Source organism: Peromyscus eremicus, chromosome 23 (assembly GCF_949786415.1).
Source record: "Peromyscus eremicus chromosome 23, PerEre_H2_v1, whole genome shotgun sequence".
Taxonomy (NCBI): Eukaryota; Metazoa; Chordata; class Mammalia; order Rodentia; family Cricetidae; genus Peromyscus; species Peromyscus eremicus.
In genome coordinates, this window is record NC_081438.1 from 16,201,696 (window position 1) to 16,220,719 (window position 19,024).

Consider the following 19,024-nt stretch of genomic DNA (forward strand, 5'->3'; position numbering starts at 1 on the left):
GTTGGTTGCCTGGTGACAGAGGATCTAGTCAGGTCTGGGGAGAACTTAGGAGATGGTAGACCTAAATGCCAAAGACCCTGGTTCCTTGAGTGATTATGTGGAGAAAAGTCCACATGCTAAACTGTGAACTGAGCATGACGAGGACCTTTATTTTTATTTAGCTACCAAGACTAGGTAGTATAGCTTGCTTACTCATTTCATACAATTCATGTGCCCATTTCTCAGACAAGGAAAGAGAGACCCTTAGAAGTGACCAGCCTCTTCCACAGTATTTTGATGGTAAGTTGCAGAGGTAAATACATGCCTAGATCCACTTCCCTCCAGAATCCATTATTGCAACTGAACTAATAAGGGAATAGTGATGATGATGAACGGTAATGTATTTGTTTATCTTGATAGACTTCACATGATCTCCTATGGCTCAATGTTGCTGACTTGACAGTTTTCTGTCTCTCTGCAGGAGTGCTTCTGCAGGAGTCTTATTTCTTAATTTAGTTATTGTGTGTAGGAAGGGGGTGTGAGTGTGTGTGTGTGGTGCTGTGGGGTGAATATACGTGTGTGTATGTGTGTGTGTATGTGTGTGTGTGTGTGTGTGTGTGTGTGTGTGTATCAATGCAAGTGGTAAGTACGTGTGAAGGCCTGTGAGTGACATGGTACCTTCCCTATTTTTTTGATATAGGGTCTATTACTAAAACTCAGTCTCACCAATTCAGCTAGATGAGCAGGGCCCAGGGGTTCCCATAATTCTATAGTCCCAGCACCCAGATTTTTATGTGTATGCTTGGAACCCAAAACCAAATCCTCATGCTTTTATTCTGTACTAACTGAGACATCTCTCTAGACCCTGCTGATGGCCTCCTGAGGGTAGGAGTTTCTGAGGATACAGTTTTTCTGCTCCTGCTTTGAATATACCATGGTATGGCCTTAGCCTCTCCTCTGCACCAGGGTCTACACATATGACAGGCATGTGCTTGAGGACAGGCAATTGCCATACATGCACATGTTTGGGGGAATACCCATGGCCCACATACTTCACAGAGGTTGGTTTGGACTCACACTTGACATGTGACTTGTAACATAGTCTGTTACTTAGTTGTAGTTAAATGTCACTCATGGAGTTCTTGATGGATGTGGCACCATGAGTTTGGATCCATAAGGGGCCCAGACAAACTATATCATTTGATGTTTCTTGTAGAGAAATTTGATGTCGGATGTTTGACATCTACTGTTGAGAGAAGAAACTTGGAGTCACTGTAAAAATACAGAAGTTGACATAAAAAAAACCCACCATGCTTTGGAAAACATTTCTTTGAGATGTTAGCAAAGAGTAATATCATAGTACCAGTCATGACGGCCCATTTCTGTCACTAATATGTTCTGACATATTCCTGTCATCTTATAACATGTCTTTCTGTCGTAGAAGCTAGCATAGCTTCCTAGAGCCTGCAGCTTTTGGAAATGGAAGACAAGCTCTAGTTACCACTTAGGCAGCACCCTGAGGATGGAGTGCTAGGAAAGGATGCAGAAGATGCAAGAACAAATCTACCAGCATAAGCAGCATGTCCTCTGTGAGCACAGGCTCTCCTGGACACTTGTGCTCATGCTTGTATTCGAGTGCTATTCTGCAATAAGGTAACTTTGATGATGAGCACAGAACCCAACCAGTGGACAGTAGATTCATCTCCCTGTCCGGTAGGGAGGGAGGAAAGCAATCACTGATGGGGCTGGAGAGATGGTTCAATGGTTAAGAGCACCAGCTGCTTTTGTAGAGGACCTGGGCTTGATTCCCAGCATCCATACGGGAGCTCACAACCATCTATATCTCCAGCTCCAGGGGATCTGATGCCTTCTTTTGGCCTCTGTGGCACTGAATTCACATGGTACACACACATACATAGGCAAAGCACCTATACACATAACGTAAAACAATAAAATACTTGGCACATTGTAGATGCTGAATACAAGGAAAGAGTGAAAGATCACCCCCCCCCCCCCCGCCCAATACCACTGGATACGTCTTCCAGAGATTCAGCCAGATGAACCTTCCCATGCCTCATTCTACTGGATTTCAAGTGGACAGGGGCATTTAAAGTCCATACTCAAATGAAAAAGTAGCTGAGCTGTATTTACATTAACTGGGTAGTAGCACAATCCATTTGTTCATTTCTTATTGGTTGCACCCGGGAATCTGATTTTCCTGTTTAATGGATGTTGACACTGAGGTTTCCAGGGAGCGTGTAAGTTATTGTAATGGTTAGTCTCCACTGTAACCTTAAATAGATTTAGAACCACCTGGGAGATTGGTAAGGCACACTTCTTGGCTTGTCTCGGAGGGCATCTGGAGAGAGCAGAGGAGGAAAGACTGTCTCTGAATGTGAGTGGCACCATCTCCAAGGGGCAGGAGCCACAGTAGAGTGAAAGACAAAGAAAGAGAAAGCCGATTGTGTGTAGGCATCGTTTTTCCATTGCTTCCTGCCCTGAGATGGTGAGAACTGGGCTCACCCTCCAAGCTTTCCTCACCATCATAGACTGTGCACCCTTTCCAACTATGAGGCAAAATAAATTCTCATCCCTGAACTTGCTTTTTGGTCAGGTTGTTTTATACAACGTAAAGGAACAGAGCATGAAAATCTCCTTATCAATTAAATTATGAGCTTTTAAATACTTTTTGACCCTTTGAAGGTATTCCCATGATCCCCCAAATATTATGCAGTTAATGTCTGGATGGCCTCACGGAGAGAAATCTCTTCCACAGGAAGCATGACTGAGGTGGAATGTGCAGTGAGCTTTCCCGGGCCCTGCAGGGTTGAGACACCCTGAGCTCACATGTTCTCCATTCAAGGGTAGAGTGCATTTGAGATTCATACATATTTATATCCGGTAACATATTAGCGTAAATGTCAGATATTTCTGTCCCCTTCTTTCTCTTACTAAGGTAACAAACAGAACAGAGAAGCAAATGATCCATGAAACAAAAGAAATGATTCTTCCACCGTAAAAGCTTTTAAGTTTGCAAACATCTTGCCACCTAGTAGAGGAGGTCATAAAGATAGTGTGGTGCATTGTCTTGGCAGAATTACTACAAGGATTTTTATGTGAGCTTTGCTTGGGGATTAGAGGTTGATATTTGTACTCAATCTCATTCTGAAACCGTCTGTGAGGCTGACTCATTCTACATCTGTATTAGCCTCCTTTCGCCTTGTTGGGATCAAACACCTGGACAAAGGGTAGCTTCAGAGAGGAAGGAGTTATTTTAACTCACAAGCTAGGAGGGCGTGATCCATCATGGTGGGGATGTGTTGTGGGGTGGGAGCAGCTCACAGCTGTAGGAGTGGGAGCCTGTTCGTTCACATCAGAGCAGATCAAAAGCTGAGATGGGATGAAGTGGGGCCAGGCAATAAGCCTCAACCTGCCTCCTAGGGACCCACTTCCTTTAGTTGGGATTCAACTTCCAACCTTCCAAAACAGTGCCACCATCTGGGGTCCAAGGGTTTAAACATGAGCCTAGTGGATGAATTTTGTATCTAAACCAATAACATCATCTTCAAAAATGTTTGCTATCTTGAGATAAATAATAAGCAAATATTTCTAAGGCTATTCTTCAGACCAGATGGTAGCTATTCTCTCTCTCTCTCTCTCTCTCTCTCTCTCTCTCTCTCTCTCTCTCTCTCTCTCTCTCTCTCTCTCTGTGTGTGTGTGTGTGTGTGTGTGGTGTATGGTGCACATGTAGAGGTGAGAGGCAGCTTCAGCTGTCATTATTTAGACAAGGTCCCTTACTGACATGTAACTCACCCAATAGGCTAATCTAGCCAGACATTAAGCTCCAGGATCCCCCAGTCTCCACCTGTCCCCCGCCCCCAGTGCTGGGATTACAAGATCACTCAACTACTTGGTTACATGGGTTCTGGGACGTGAACTCAGTTCCTCACATTTACATGGAGCCATCTTCCCAGTTCTTCTTTTGGAAAGATGTTTTTGGCAGGAAGTTTTAATTCAAAGTTGAAGGCATGGTGCTCACCTACATGGTGTGTATTTACTATCCAAAGGTCTGTCCTTAATTCTTCTAAAACAATGTTAAACTCAGACAAGAACATACCATGAACTCTAAAAGCATAACCAGATATTCTCTGGATGTGGGACAAGGAATGCTGTCCCACACAGTCATGAAGGACCCAGGTTTCTGTCATCCGTGGCTCTGTCTGAGGTGTCCTTCACTTGGCTATTGGCATCTTGCCAGGTGATAGAGAGAGAAAATGATAAAGTGATAGTGCAGGAAGATGTATCTAACTATACACTTGGATAGAATCTCTTATGACTTGACATCCCCACAGCAGAATTACTGTTAATTTAATTTAGAATGCCCCTGCCTCCTTTTTGAGTCAAGGTATTGTTATATAGTCGGTGCCTGCTTAAAACTCATCATCCCCCTGCCTCAGCCTCCTGAGTACTGGAATCTCATGCATGCTACACTGTGTCCCACCATGTCTTTCACACTAAAAGAAGCTAGCATATTTTTCAAATTCGAAAACCATGGCCACCATTCATGAATTTCCCTGCAGTTATCTTCCTGAGCCTTAACAAAGAATATCCATGTGTTTTATACCTTTCTAAAACAAGTTTTGTCTCAATTTAGAGAGAATAGCTTAATTATCTTTTCCTCTTTTTCTAGTTGGTGCCTGGGGTTGGGAAGGAGAGTACATGTCATTGTGTCTTTCAAGTACATCGAAGTGAGGGCCGCACTGTGCTCATCCCTGGATCTTTTCTGAGAATTCCCCCCCACCAAAGACCTCTTGAAGCATCAAACTTAATCCATTGTTGATTATTTACAGAAAAGATTTTTCCTAGATTATTACCGCAGAACACGTCTCTTTATCAAAATCCTTGAACAGTTTAATTCCCACTCAAACTGAAGTTTCTTTTCCTCATGAGAGCTAGGGGCTTGTAAGAGCTTGTTTGTTCTGGAGACAGCCGTGCAGGGAGAGGAGAAGATTCTAGACAGGGTATTTTATAGCCCAGGCAGCATTAATTGGGTTAAAACAAAGACTTTCATGGGTGACACTGGACGAACATGTACATCTCCCCTCCTGATATATATGCCACTCCCCCAGCCCATTCCCCGGTTGACATTAGGTGCAACTTACTACTGGCCTTCTGTTTCCTCCTTCACTTCTTCAGAAACTTCCTCCCTCCTTCCTTTTCCCCTCCTTCATTCTTTTTCCTTTCTTTTAAAATTCTTTTGGGGTTTTTAATGAATATGGTATGGATATTTGCATGTATGTTTGTGTACCAATTACGTGCCTGGTGTCCAAGATGGCACCGAGAAGACATAGAATCCCTTGGAACTGGAATTACATAGGGTTGTGAGCCACCCTGTGGGTGCTGGGAATTGAACTCAGGACCTCTGGAAGAGCAGCCAGTGCTCCTAACTTCTGAGACATCTCTCCAGCCCCCACAACTGCAACTATAACTTTTGTCTGCATTAACTTTTCGAGGATTTCCCAAATGCTGCGGGGGGGATGGAGGTGTTATCCAGACACCCCACCCCACCCCCAAACACACACACACACACACACACACACACACATACACACACACACACACACACACACACACACACACACACACTCACACCCAGAGGTATGTTTTGGTCAACAGCTCTTCACCTTCAGTTCTCCAACTCAAAACGTGTCTAGCTCTAGCTCCTGGTTGAGACACCTGAAAGACTCCCACCTCAGCTTGACAAGTACTTAACCACACCTCTGAGAGATTCAGCCTATGCACTTCCACCAAAGCTGATTCTTTTTTCTTTTTTTTTCAACACATGCAACCATTTGTGATTTTAAACACATCTTGGAGAGAATCCAAACAACCCATCCCATCAATATTATTTTAACAGCTTCCCTTCAGTGTCAAACTGACACAGGAAGAATTCCACCAGCTTTGTCTTCCTCTACTTTTCAAAATTCCCAGTAATGAACTTGTATTTTATGGTTCTTGTGGGCTGGAATAGTACAATCCATTTTCATTAAAAAAAGGAACTCATTTTCGTGTCTGAACTGCAGGATGTTTGTGAGTTTCAGCACTTCAGTTTTGCACCATTAATTTACTGTCTTTATGCTAAACACGCAGGTTGCATCATTTGGAGTTGTTCTGAAATAGATTGTCAGGTTTGGTTAGGTAACCTGGTTTCTCTGGCTTGCTCAAATGTAACAGGTTTATAATGCTTCTTTCTTACTCATGTTCTAATGGGCCTGGACTTGAATTCACTGAAGTTTTATCTGAGCAGGAGACAGAATAAGGACATAATCATTTTACTATGCAGTGACAGGACCCACCCACGGCTGCCGCAGAATGTGGCTTTGTCATGAACAATTCAAATTGAAGAAGAAACTCACATTAGGTTTTCTAATTTTTTTTCATCCTTTTACAAGCTCACCCATCTTTTTGCATGTGCATATGGGTGTGCACAAGTGTGCCTGCTTATGTGGGCACTTGCATGTGGAGGCCAGATGTTGATATCAGGAGTCGTCTTCAATTGCCCTCCGCACCTATACATGGAGGCAGGGTCTCTCACTTGAACCCGGAGCTTTCTGATTGGGCTCATCTAGTTGGCTAGTATGCTTGCTCCACCATGGATCCCCTATCTTTGCATGCCATGCACAAGGATAATAGGAGGGGGTCACATAGTCTGCTCAGCATTTGTGTGGGTACCATGGGTCCAACTCTGGTCTCCATGTTTACATGGCAAAAATGTACCCACTGAACAATTCCCTCAGCCCTCACCTGAGAAAGTTTTACAAGACCTCAGGTCTACCATAGGTTAAAAATCAAACAGTTCCTGATGATAAATTATAAAGCAACTTTTTTCAATCAATTCCTTGGTATACATATGGTTTTACCATTTACTAGAGTTGAAAGCAAATTAGTAGTACACTAATGAGATGCATGAGCTCTTTATTTTTACACAAATAATTAAATCTTGGCATAAAGAATGTAGAGTATCTTCAATGTTTTTCAGAGTTGATGGATATTTTGTTTTATAATAGTCAAAGCTGAGAGCACTGCTTCATATAAATACACCAGAAAAATGGCAGAAGTAAGTTTAGGATCATTTTAGGAATGGTTGGAAATTCTGTCCTAATCCCACGCCAACATTCATTTAACATTTTTTTTCCCCGTGAACACTCATCAGCAATTCAATCAGCAATTTTAAAAACCAGTCATTAATACCATGCAACCCAAAGACAGACAACTGTGATGCTGAGGAGCCAACACCAGGAAATACTGAAGGCCTTTTTCTGTGTCTGTGGCTCAGCACTGCTGTAGATCAGTGGAAAGTCAGGGTGGTGTCATGAGGGATTGCTGACGCAGGTTCATTTCTACAGGGCTGGGATTTAGGCTTTTCCCCCATCTCAAGCAGGAAGCCTTAAAAATAGGAATCAGTGAGAGTGGATCTACCAGAATATGCAGAGAGGAGCCATGTGGACACAGGAGGAAGGTCCCCAGCATACAGTCTAAGGCAGGGGGCTGTGTCTGGGTAAAGGAGGGCAGTGCATGCTTTCTTGAAGTGGACTGATGTTATTTGATCCTGAAACCATCGTGGATCCCATTGTCATGCAGGATTACTGATCTGGGCGCTTTCAGAGGGAATTAAAAACAATCTCCCCAAAACTACACACAGAAAATGACATCTTTGCAAAATGATGTGACTTGGGGCTATGACCAATGAACTCATAAATTATTTAAAATTTAAAATAAACAATATAAATAAAATTTCTCCCTTTCTTCTCCACCTCCATACCCCCTTCATTCCCTCCCTCTCTTCCTCCTTCTCTTCTGTTCAGCATTTTGCATAGAAGAAGGATTTTTTTTTTTAAGTAAAATAAAGAGAACAAGATGGAGAAAACCATACTGTAAATGTGCTCAGTCCATCCCCAGCTTTACAAGCCAGGCATCTGCTTCAATTTTCCACCTGCTGTTTCTATTTTCTGAAGTGCACACACAGCCTCGCTTTTACTCCCCTCTCCCATCAATACCCTTACTTTAACTTTATCTTAATTTTGCAATGATCGCAATCTGGTTCCTGAAGAAAGAGACGCTGGGAAGGGAGATGGCTGAGTAAGCTGATGAAATCTCACACAGAGAGACGCATTGCCATTGCTGTGGAGGACCCAGGTAAAATGTGGGATGGGTGGTTCTCAGAGCACAGAGGAATCATGGTGTGTACAGTCCACGTGATGCTCCCACATCAGGGTAAATCACAATTGCCATTTGATGTCTTGGGAAAGTTTTCAGTTTTTTTTAGATGAATCTAAAGGACTGCTTATCTTTTTGTATTTACTCTTTATCAAGAGCTAGGCCGTATAGTATGGCCCATGGGGAGGTTCCCTGTGTCCCCGTGGGTGATCCTCACATCTATGCACTGGTTTCAGTAGGTTAAAAACCTAAACAATTGGGAGGGAGATGTGATGGGTGGTGAGTGGAGTTAGAGGGAGTAATGAGAGTAGATATTGTCCTAGTTTGCTATCTATTGCTTTGATAAACACCATGACCAAAAGAAGCATGGAATGGGTTTAATTGACTTATATTTCAAAGTCCATCATCTAGACAAGAACTCAAAGCGGGAACGTGAAGGCAGAAAGCGGGAACGTGAAGGCAGGAGCTGATGCAGAGGCCATGGAGGAATGCTGCTTACTGTCTTGCTTCCAACAGCTTGCTCAGCCTGCTTTCTTGTACACCCCAGGACCACCAGCCTAGGAGTGGCACCACCCACTGTAGGCTGGAGCCTCTCACAGTAATCATTGAACAAGAAAATGCACCCATGGACTTGTTCTCAGACCCATCTGGTGGAGGCCCTTTCTCAGTTGAGGTTTCCTTTTCCCAGATGACTCTAATTTGTATCAAACTGACAATAAACACTAACCAAGATACATTGTCTTACATGCATTACATTTCAAAGAATAAATTTAAAAAGAACAACAGAGGCAGTAAGTGGACACTTTCTCTATAATCATGGGTTCATCACTTGTGGTCAGTCTTTGAAATGGAGATTTGCATTGTATCATTTTACACCGTGGTTAATTTGGTGTGTGTGTGTGTGTGTGTGTGTGTGTGTGTGTGTGTGTGTGTGTGTGTGTGTGTATCACATGACCGTTCATAGCAAGAGCAAGGATGAAACCCATGCCTCTGTGACCCAGAAACTGCACTTTCCACCAAGGCAGAAGACTTGAAAACTGTCCATTCCACAGCAGCAGAATGCTCACAGGCCAAAGGAGAACCAGCATGGTGTACCCTCTGCCAGGGAAACTGCATCAGCCTAAGCCACCCTTCTGGATGGCAGGCAGGCAGCTGCTGTTCATCACACCCATGAACCACACATGTGCAATTCATGGACTGCTACAAATCAATTTTGATAAGCAACATATTTATACGTAAGTAGCAGGAGTGCACATACAAGTCCATGTGCTCAACGTAAGTTGGAAGATATAAGCATTTGAAACACAGCTCTTCCTGTAAACCTATTGCTGGCACTTCCCCATCAGAAAACACAGTCCATCAAGTCAAAAAAGGTAATTGTTTGGGCCTCTAGTAACCTTTGAAGAAACTGACTCCAAGAGTGAGTGACTGCAGAAGTGATGGAAACTTTGCAAAGGGTACTGATTGGTACCCAGGAGCAGAGTGATTGGAGGGATACTGGTCCTGCTTGGTGTTTGCCGTTCTAAGAACCTTGTGTATAAAACCACACATGTACATAGAAGAGTCCCTCAGCAGAAATCAGGAGCCCCTGGAAACCTCATCTTCCCTTAAGCAAATATCCACTGTGATATGAATGAAAGCTTTGTATCCACCAGGTAGAAAAAAATGGAGGGAAAGAAAGTGACTCTTCTGTGCTCACGAGGGAAATGGCAGGAGGGATCAGCACACCCATCCAGGGGCTGGTAAAAGACAGAGCTGTGCAGTTCCTTAGCTATCAGGCTCAAAGATGCCCGCTGGGTACCTGCCCATGTATACAACTCCCCTATGGCCTTCAGCTGAGGCAGGACTCAGAGACCTGTTTCCCCTTTACTCAAGGATGTTCCCTGTGAAACGGCATGTTGGGTCCTTTCCTTGTGTTGATAGCCCCCCTCCCTGAGGGCCTGCTGACTATCGAGTCTCCAGCTGTGACAGAAGCCAATGCATCCTATTTTTTTTTTTTTTTTTACAAAACTCTTCTATACTTTTATATTTACCAGAGTCTTCACTTGGCCAGTGAGTATTTACAGCACAAACACACAGTTTTAGCCTTAAACTAGTTTTTGTAAGTTGCGTGTCTCTAATCACCACTGAATATTACACAGGTAATATTTTGATAGGTGCTGTGAACGATCCTGGTGGCTTTGTTGTGTGTTTCAGCTTCATCTGTGCTCTGACCACTCCATAATTCATTTCTAAATATCTTCCATTATTGGCTGTGCCACCAGCTATAATGTGCCACTGAAAAATAATTCATACAAGTCCACATGATCCAAATCTCTTCTTAGGGGCCAATGGGATGGCTCAGTGGGTAAAGGCATCAGTCACCAAGCCTGACAACTTGAATTTGATCTCCAGGACCAACATATTGCAAAGAGAGTCCTGATCCTTGCTGTGCACCCTCCACTCTGACACACTCGTACAAAATCAATGTTTGTAATACAGTAACAGGAACTGGAGAGATGGCTTGGTGGTTAAGAACAGTTGCTACTCTTGCAAAGGGTCAAGGTACAGTTCCTAGAACCCACATTATATCAGGCAGCTCAGAGTCATTTCTGACTCCAGCTCCAGGAGATCTTACTCTCTCTTCTGGCCTCTGTGGGTATTGCACACATGTGGTATACACACAGATAGGCAGGCACACATACATCATACACACGAATAAAAATTTTGTGATATAATGATAATTTAAAAGATTTCTAATTGGAAACATGTTTTCTTGGTGTTCAAACTACCCTTTTCATTTGACAGAAACTCTCAGTGTGGCTCACTTTAAGTAACATTAATAATTAATAATAGATTATTTTAAGTTGGGATGAATATAGGACAAAGTTAATACAGACTGTTCTCTAAGAAGTGTCCTGTCAATACTCCCAATGGTGAATGATTTATGAGAGTAAGTGATGTAGAATGTGATGAAATAGATTATCTCTTTATGAACTATTAGTGACCATTAGTTCTGATACCTGTGTGGACATTCTACTTTATGCATGATCTCACGTAGTCTTGTGGGTAATGTGTTCACACTGTGCTACCAAAGGAGTATCTCAAATTCATAATTAAAGATGCTACCAAAGGATGATTCAACTGACTTGGAGGCAAAGGTTACATCAAAGGAAAGAAGGGAGGAATTGAATGGGGAAGACCACCTAGGAGCCCCCCACAAAACAAGTGCTACCCTATGTATGGGGGTCTCTTGTTATACTTCATGCTTGTAACAACGAAAAATAAGCAAAATCAATCAATATTTTAAAAAATACTTAAGATGGCTAAGTGGGGAAGAACATTTGCTCTGCAAAGACCTGAGTTGGAATCCCCAGCATCTGTGTAAAAAGCTGGGCATAGCTGTACACACATTTGCAGCTCCAGCATTGGATGGGGTTTGGGGTGGAGGCAGGCAGATCTAGAGAACTCACTGGCCAGTCAACCTAGCCCAATATTTAGCTTCTAATTCACTGAAAGACACTGTCTCAGGACAATGAGATAGAGAGGGATAAGGGAAGACATTGACAGCCTCCTCTGGCCTCTGTAAGTGATGCATTTATACACTCATGTGCATGCAACATACATGCACCACATATGTATATACATACACACATTCCACACTCCTCTTGCTCCCAAACTCTTCCCAGAATTGCACCCCAATACCTCCCTCCCAGATTCATGTTCTATCTTTCTTTTTTTAACTCACTAGTCTAATTAGTGCTGCACATGTGTGTGGATGTGTGGCCATCCATTGGAGGATGTGCAACCAACTAGAGACACAGTTCTAAGGAAAATCGACCCACTTCTCTGCCTGTAGGCTTCAACTCCCAACAGCTCCTCAGTCAAGAATGGAGTTCTGCGGACTCTATGGATCCCGTCTACGCTGGACTGTTGACTGGCATGATGTTGTGCAGGCAACCACTTTTGTGAGGTCATGTGTTCAACAGTTCCGTCGCATCTGGAAAATGGTGTTTTGAAGCTGTCTTCCCTGACTTCTGGCTTTTCCAATCATCCCGTCCCCTCTTCCTCAATGATCCCTGAGATTTGAGGGAGAGATGGCGACGTCCCACTTGGCTGAGCACTCTGACATCATTTATTTCCTTCACTTTGGTCAATTGTGGGTTTCTTTTTTACTTGCTGTTTGTTTGTTTGTTTGTTTGTTTCGAGACAGGGTTTCTCTGTGTAGTTTTGATGCCTGTCCTGGATTTTGCTCTGTAGACCAGGCTGGTCTCGAACTCACAGAGATCCGCCTGGCTCTGCCTCCCGAGTGCTGGGATTAAAGGCGTGTGCCACCACCACCTGGCTAATCATGGGTTTCTAATAAACTGCCATCTACTACACCGGTTGTCTCCGGTGATGACAACCCTTCCTTACATCTTCTCCATGTTGTTATTTTCAGCCCGTATGCCTCTTTTCTTTCATTCTTTTTTTCTTAAATAACAGATTTACCAAATTTTTGAGAACTCCATACATTATATTTTGAACATGCCACCATCATTTTTTTTTTTAATTTTTATTTTGCAATACAATTAAGTTCTACATACAGGCACAGATTCCCTTGTTCTCCCCCCTCCCGCCCCCCTCACCTTCCCCCCAGCCCGCCCCCCATTCCAATCTCCTCCAGGGCAAAGCCTTCCCCACAGACTGAGATCAACCTGGTGGACTCAGTCCAGGTAGGTCCAGTCCCCTCCTCCCAGGCCGAGCCAAGCGACCCTGCATAGGCCCCAGGTTTCAAACAGCCGACTCATGCAATGAGCACAGGACCCAGTGCCACTGCCTGGATGCCTCCCAAACAGATCAGGCCAATCAACTGTCTCACCCACTCAGAGGGCCTGATCCAGTTGGTGACCCCTCAGCCATTGGTTCATATTTCATGTGTTTCCATTTGTTTGGCTATTTGTCTCTGTGCTTTATCCGACCTTGGTCTCAACAATTCTCTCTCATATAAACCCTCCTCATTCTCGCTAATTGGACTCCCAGAGATCCACCTGGGGCCTAGTCATGGATCTCTGCATCCAGATCTCTCAGTAGTGGGATGAGGTTTCTAGCACAACAATTAGGGTGTTTGGCCATCCCATCACCAGAGTAGGTCAATTCGGACTGTCTCTCGACCATTGCCAGCAGTCTGTTGTGGGGGTATCTTTGTGAATTTCTGTGGGCCTCTCTAGCACAGCATTTCCCCATAATCACAGTTCCTCATTGCATGGCCGTTTTGCATAGACAGCTGAGTAATTTCAGAGTGGAAAATTCCATAAACAAACTCTTTATATTGTGTAAAGGTTGTACTTTCTAGAATATTGTGATGAACAATCCCACTTCTATTCATCCTACTCTATGGCTCCATAGGCATGAATCTATCCAGAGTATCCACCCTGTATATTCTACTTGACTGTCAGCTGTACTTACCTATTGCCTCCTCTGCCCAGCGTTGTCAACCACTAGTCTGCACTCTGTTTCTGGATTTACCTATTCTGAACATTTCATACGAGTAAAATCTTGTGACATGGGACAGTTTCCATTCTGCTTGTTGAATTTGACATTAGAATGTGGAATATTTTTAACTGATTAAACAAAGCAATTGGTCCAATTGTTAAAATGGGCCATATGACTCCAGCTCCAGGAGACCTGACACCCTCTACTGGTCTCTCTGGACACTACACTCACAGGCACACACACACACACACACACACACACACACACACACACACACACACAGAAACACATGTTATAAATACATCCTTTAAAATGGGACATGGGGATAAACAGACACTTATCCAAAGAAGTTATTCACATAGGTAGTGGGTACTTAAAAAGAGCATAGCAGTTTCTGGAACAAAGTCAATCATTGTATCTACTGTGCAATTGACAGATGCCAAGATGCCATGACCCTTGTTTTCCAGGTGTTTGTGAGGATTGCTCACACATACCCTTCAGCTGGCACCCAGGATGGAGGCCTGCAGCTTCCTGAACACAGAAGAACTTCAAGAGTCTGAAAGGAGTTGCAGACGGTGTGAGAACCAGTCGCTCTTCAGACACTCCCACTTGGCTTCCACTAGGCTCAGTCTCCACTTCAAACACGATATATTTTAGGAAACCGACTACTCACTGCTACTCAGCCCCATCACTGAGGAAGCTTTCTTCATTTGTCACATGACAAGATGGCAGGTGAGAAAGAAGTTAATGATGAGGGACAGCATTCACAGAACAAAGAGATAAGCTGTGAGTGTCTGAGCGCCCCGGATCAGACTCAGCTTTGCCTTTTCAAGTGAGCAGAAAACCTGTGTGTGTGTGTGTGTGTGTGTGTGTGTGTGCATTCACAAATGTGCATGCACACATACATTCCTGTACACATGTGTGCTTGCATGCATATGATCGTGTGTACCTGTTTTCACAAGTATATGTGTGTGTGAGTCCCTGGAGTCCCTGTATATATTTGCATGAGTATGTTCAGATGTGTGTGTGTGTGTGTGTGTGTGTGTGTAAAAGGAGGAATGTGTTTTCTTCAAGTTATTCAGGCTTCCACATGGTTCATAATTCTTCTACTTTGGGTTATTAATGCACAATCTAATTTGTTTTCTGTATTATTAATAGTTGTCTCTCTAAATTTGGAAAAATGGCTTTGAAAATAAGAGATGACACCCTGGGCTACACAGCACCATTTACATGGACGCGGAATCATTCTTGTGTAGCAGAAACCTGCAAGCAGGTGGCTGGGCTGCTCCTTTATCAACTCGGTTAGGTTGGCCCTGAGCTGCTTTGTGTCCAATGCCATTCTTAACATTCTCCTTTCACACTGAGCAATGTTCTGTGCAGATAATAAATTATTTCTTGGTGCTAATTATAAGTTTCTTTCAGGGCCCTTTGCTTAATGGTGTTTTAATACATCACTTTGATTCCTGACTCTTTGAAGACTGCTATTCACTGAAAAAAACTAAAGTTGCAGGTTCCTCCCCATGGCCATACAATGAGGAAGGAGGGAAGGGGGGAAGGAGGGAGGGGGAGCAGGGTGGCTCAGCACAGACTGCACCTTGTGTGCAGGCTGCATGAACTCTGGGTGACTTGAGGCTGGTTTGAAATGTGTGTTTTGCTTAAGTGAAAGGGACTAGGTTCCTAAATGGACCTCACTCTAAATAAGAGGGAGAAACTTACATTGCTTTTAGCAAATAACATGAAAAAATGTAATTCGAGAAAAACATGTTTTTGTTGTCTTTAAAATAAAATTTATTGAAGGGAAAACTGTGTCTGATGAAAGTTCCTGGTCTCTAACAGAAAGCTCACGCTTCCCCCTAATTGTGGCTGGGGAGAAGACTCAATTGGTCACAACACTTACCCCGCAGATGTGATGACATGAGATCAGATCCCTAGCACATGATTAAAATTGACCATGACAGTTCATGTCTGTAATGCCAGTGCTGGAAGGCAGAGACAAATGGATTCCCGGAACTCACTGACAGCTAGTCTAGCCTTCATGTTTGGAGGGAGACTGTGTCTTCAAAATTAATCTGAAGTGTGATTGAGGAAGTACTTGATGTTAACCTCTGGCCTTCACAAACACATATGTGTACACATACACTCACATACATAATGCAAAAACACTCACAAGAATGCATACATATACCATATGCACAAACATACATATAAACACATATACACAAATGGACACATCTCTGCATATACATACAAACATACACATAAAACGTACATATATTAATAAACACGCACACATAAATACACACACACACACATGCACACGCACAGTCGTGAATTTGAAAGAGGGCAAGGAGGAATGTATGGGAGAGCTTGGAGGCAGGAAAGGGAAAGCAGAAATGATGTTAATTACTTTATAATCTGAAAAATTATAGGAAATAATTAAAAAAACATGCCCAAGATTAAACTAACCAACGCCTTAAGTAATAAATACATTTTTTTTCCGAAAATTGACATTGTGCATGTTTAAGTGTGTGGCATCCTTCTTAATGGCATTTTAAAGTCTTAAGCATTGTTAAATGCCCAATTCCACCTCTATATCTTAGTGTTGCTCTGAGAGAATTAAAAACACTCTGCCAACAATAAACAATCAAGTCTCAATCACCCTTTCAAATGTATTGAGAGGCAGACACATAGGCACAATCATATGCTCCCAACTTACTTCATTCAAATAACCAAAGGTGTTTATTCCTGATCTGTTCTGTATACTTAAAGATTTTAATCTGTCCAAAGAATTTCAGTTCCTGGAAATAAAATTTGAATTTTTATTAATTATTACTTTTTTGTTTTGTTTTGTTTGTTTGTTTGTTTTCTGAGACAGGATTTCTCTGTGTAGTTTTGGTGCCTGTCCTGGATCTCTCTCTGTAGACCAGGCTGGCTTCAAACTCACAGAGATTCGCCTGGCTCTGCCTCCCGAGTGCTGGGATTAAAGGGGTGCACCACCACGGCCTGGCTAATTATTACCTTAATTGGTGATAATCATTGTGTGTGGAAAATGTCCTGTGTGATTAGAAGGAGTAGACATGGGGCCACCTTGCAGCCGTCTGTAGGACCATCTATACCTTCCTTCACGAGCGTTCCAGTCTCTCTATGAGGGACTATTCCCATGCAAACTCCAACATCAATAACTAGGAGTGTCTACCTACATCAGAATAGGAGAGTTATAGGAGACACCTTCACCCAAAATATTGCTATGAACTTGACATTCGCTAATAAAGTTTATCGAATATTTAAGAATCCAAAGCAACAATGATGAATGATGACTCAGTCTGCTGTTTACTCTTCATCTTAGAGTGAGTGGGGCATCAGTAGCCATCAGCTCACTAGACTGTGAGCTAAGAGAAGGCTCCCACTGATGTAGTTTGCCAAAGGGATTTCAGACTTCTACTGTCTCTCTGGCACGAGGAGAGGGGATGCTGTTTATCCACAGCTGGAATCTGGAGGTTTAGAGATGCTTTGACAGATGTTCAAGTGAGAGGTCGCTGCCAGATACTTGCCCTTTCAGGTTCATCCCATCTCTCTGCTCTTGGACCCCTCTGGGCCATCTGTAAACAGGTAACTAACCATTGAGGTATGATCCCCAAACATCTCAGCAGAGGGCCAGCACAAGCTGCAAGGCACCTGGTGAGGACACTCGGTGTTTGGTGACTGTGAACACCTGAGCCCATTTCAGCTGAAGCCTGGCCACGTTTCAATCCCCGGAATTGTGGGCAGGCAACTTTTTCTATTTGAAGCCGCTTTGCAGATAGTGGAGCTTGCTAAGCAGGAGAAGCAAACTGACACAGTAAATATTTGTGGAATGAATGAATATACAAATACTAGACATCTGTGTATTCACATTTTCTTATTTTTACACATATACGCAATGTGGATACTTTACATATGTGTTTCCTTCTGGTGTGAGTTGAGAAAATACAATTCTTCCTGGGAAAATGTTCACTTTGTCAGTATAATTCTATAGACATCACTTACTGAAATTATTGGTGTTAGGTATTGCCAGTTGGGAAAAAGAATCCCATTATTGTCAAGTCCAGGGTCTGCAATCTAGCTGCATAGGGAAGACTTGGGGTATATTCAAGGATATGTGGTCACTGGCAATAGCTGAGTCTCAAATGCAGAGCCTGACAATCTGGCAAGGAAATCCTAAGGCTCCCAAGTTCTAAGGGACACAAAGCTAGCACCATTCTTCCTTGGGGACTTGGGGAGGCCCTTGGTGGATGCTCTCAGGTAAATAAGACTGGACGTGGTGGTGACTGGCATGGCAGTGTGTGGTTCATGCCTCTCCCATGAACCTCAGGGAAAATCCTGGTGCAAAATATGGCATTACTCAGAAGGGTGTGTGTGTGTGTGTGTGTGTGTGTGTGTGTGTGTGTGTGTATGTATGTGTGTGTGTTGAGGGCACAGTGGCTGTGGTTCTTATCCAAAGTTCATTCTATTCCTCTATTGTCTTAACAACTTCCACAGATGCTAATTGATACCTGTGTGGAAAAAAACACCACACACACGGACACACACACACACACACACACACACACACACACTTGAAAATATACACGGCACATATGTACACATATATACAAATACACACACACATACAATACACAGAGTTTATTTTGCATAATATTTCATATTATCAAACCTTCTATTGTTTTGTTAGTTTCTGGTTCCTGTACCTATCTTATCCTCTATAGAGATTTTACATTTTGTTTCCATTTTCCTTTCCAGAAAGAAAACCCTGGTACATCATGTCCTGAAGAAGAAACTTACAGAAACTTAGCCTATGAATTTATGCTTTGCCAACAAGCACCGCCGTCACAAGGTTTCTGCTACAAAGAAAGCCAATCTGTATAAATATTCACTGTCATAATAAATGGAAATAGAGGGGCTAGAGAGGTATCTCAGTGGTTAAGAACACTTCTTACTCTTGCAGAGGACCCAGGTTCAGTTCCTAGCACTCATACTGGGCAGCTTACAACCATCTGGAACTCCAGTTCTAAGGGGAAATCCGATGCCCTCTTCAGGCCTCTGTAGGCACTGCATGCACATGGAGCACACCACATACAGATACGCACATATGTGCATAATTGAAAATGAAATAAAATCATAAAAAATAAAAAAGCCAGTAACTTAACTGAGTGAAACAGCAGTCAATGAATTCTTCAATTCAAGGAAAGATAGATAGATTGCATTTTCTAAACAAAATGTAAAATTTCTATAGAACAATTTCCCCCCCTGCAGAGAAATGCTTGTTCTAATTTTTCAGTTGGTGAGCCTACCTAGCCAGCACCTGTCTTGGTCAGCATGAGGCCACTGCCCACAG

The 19,024-nt window shown here is 42.9% G+C and overlaps 1 long non-coding RNA gene across 1 annotated transcript; it reads left to right on the forward strand.

Moving 5' to 3' along the window:
• The first annotated feature begins 20 nt into the window (after window positions 1–20).
• Window positions 21–18,749, forward strand: LOC131898335 (uncharacterized). The gene is made up of 3 exons (XR_009375901.1): window positions 21–279; window positions 14,118–14,382; window positions 18,430–18,749. It is a non-coding gene; the product is annotated as an uncharacterized LOC131898335 (long non-coding RNA).
• The last annotated feature ends 275 nt before the right edge of the window (window positions 18,750–19,024 follow it).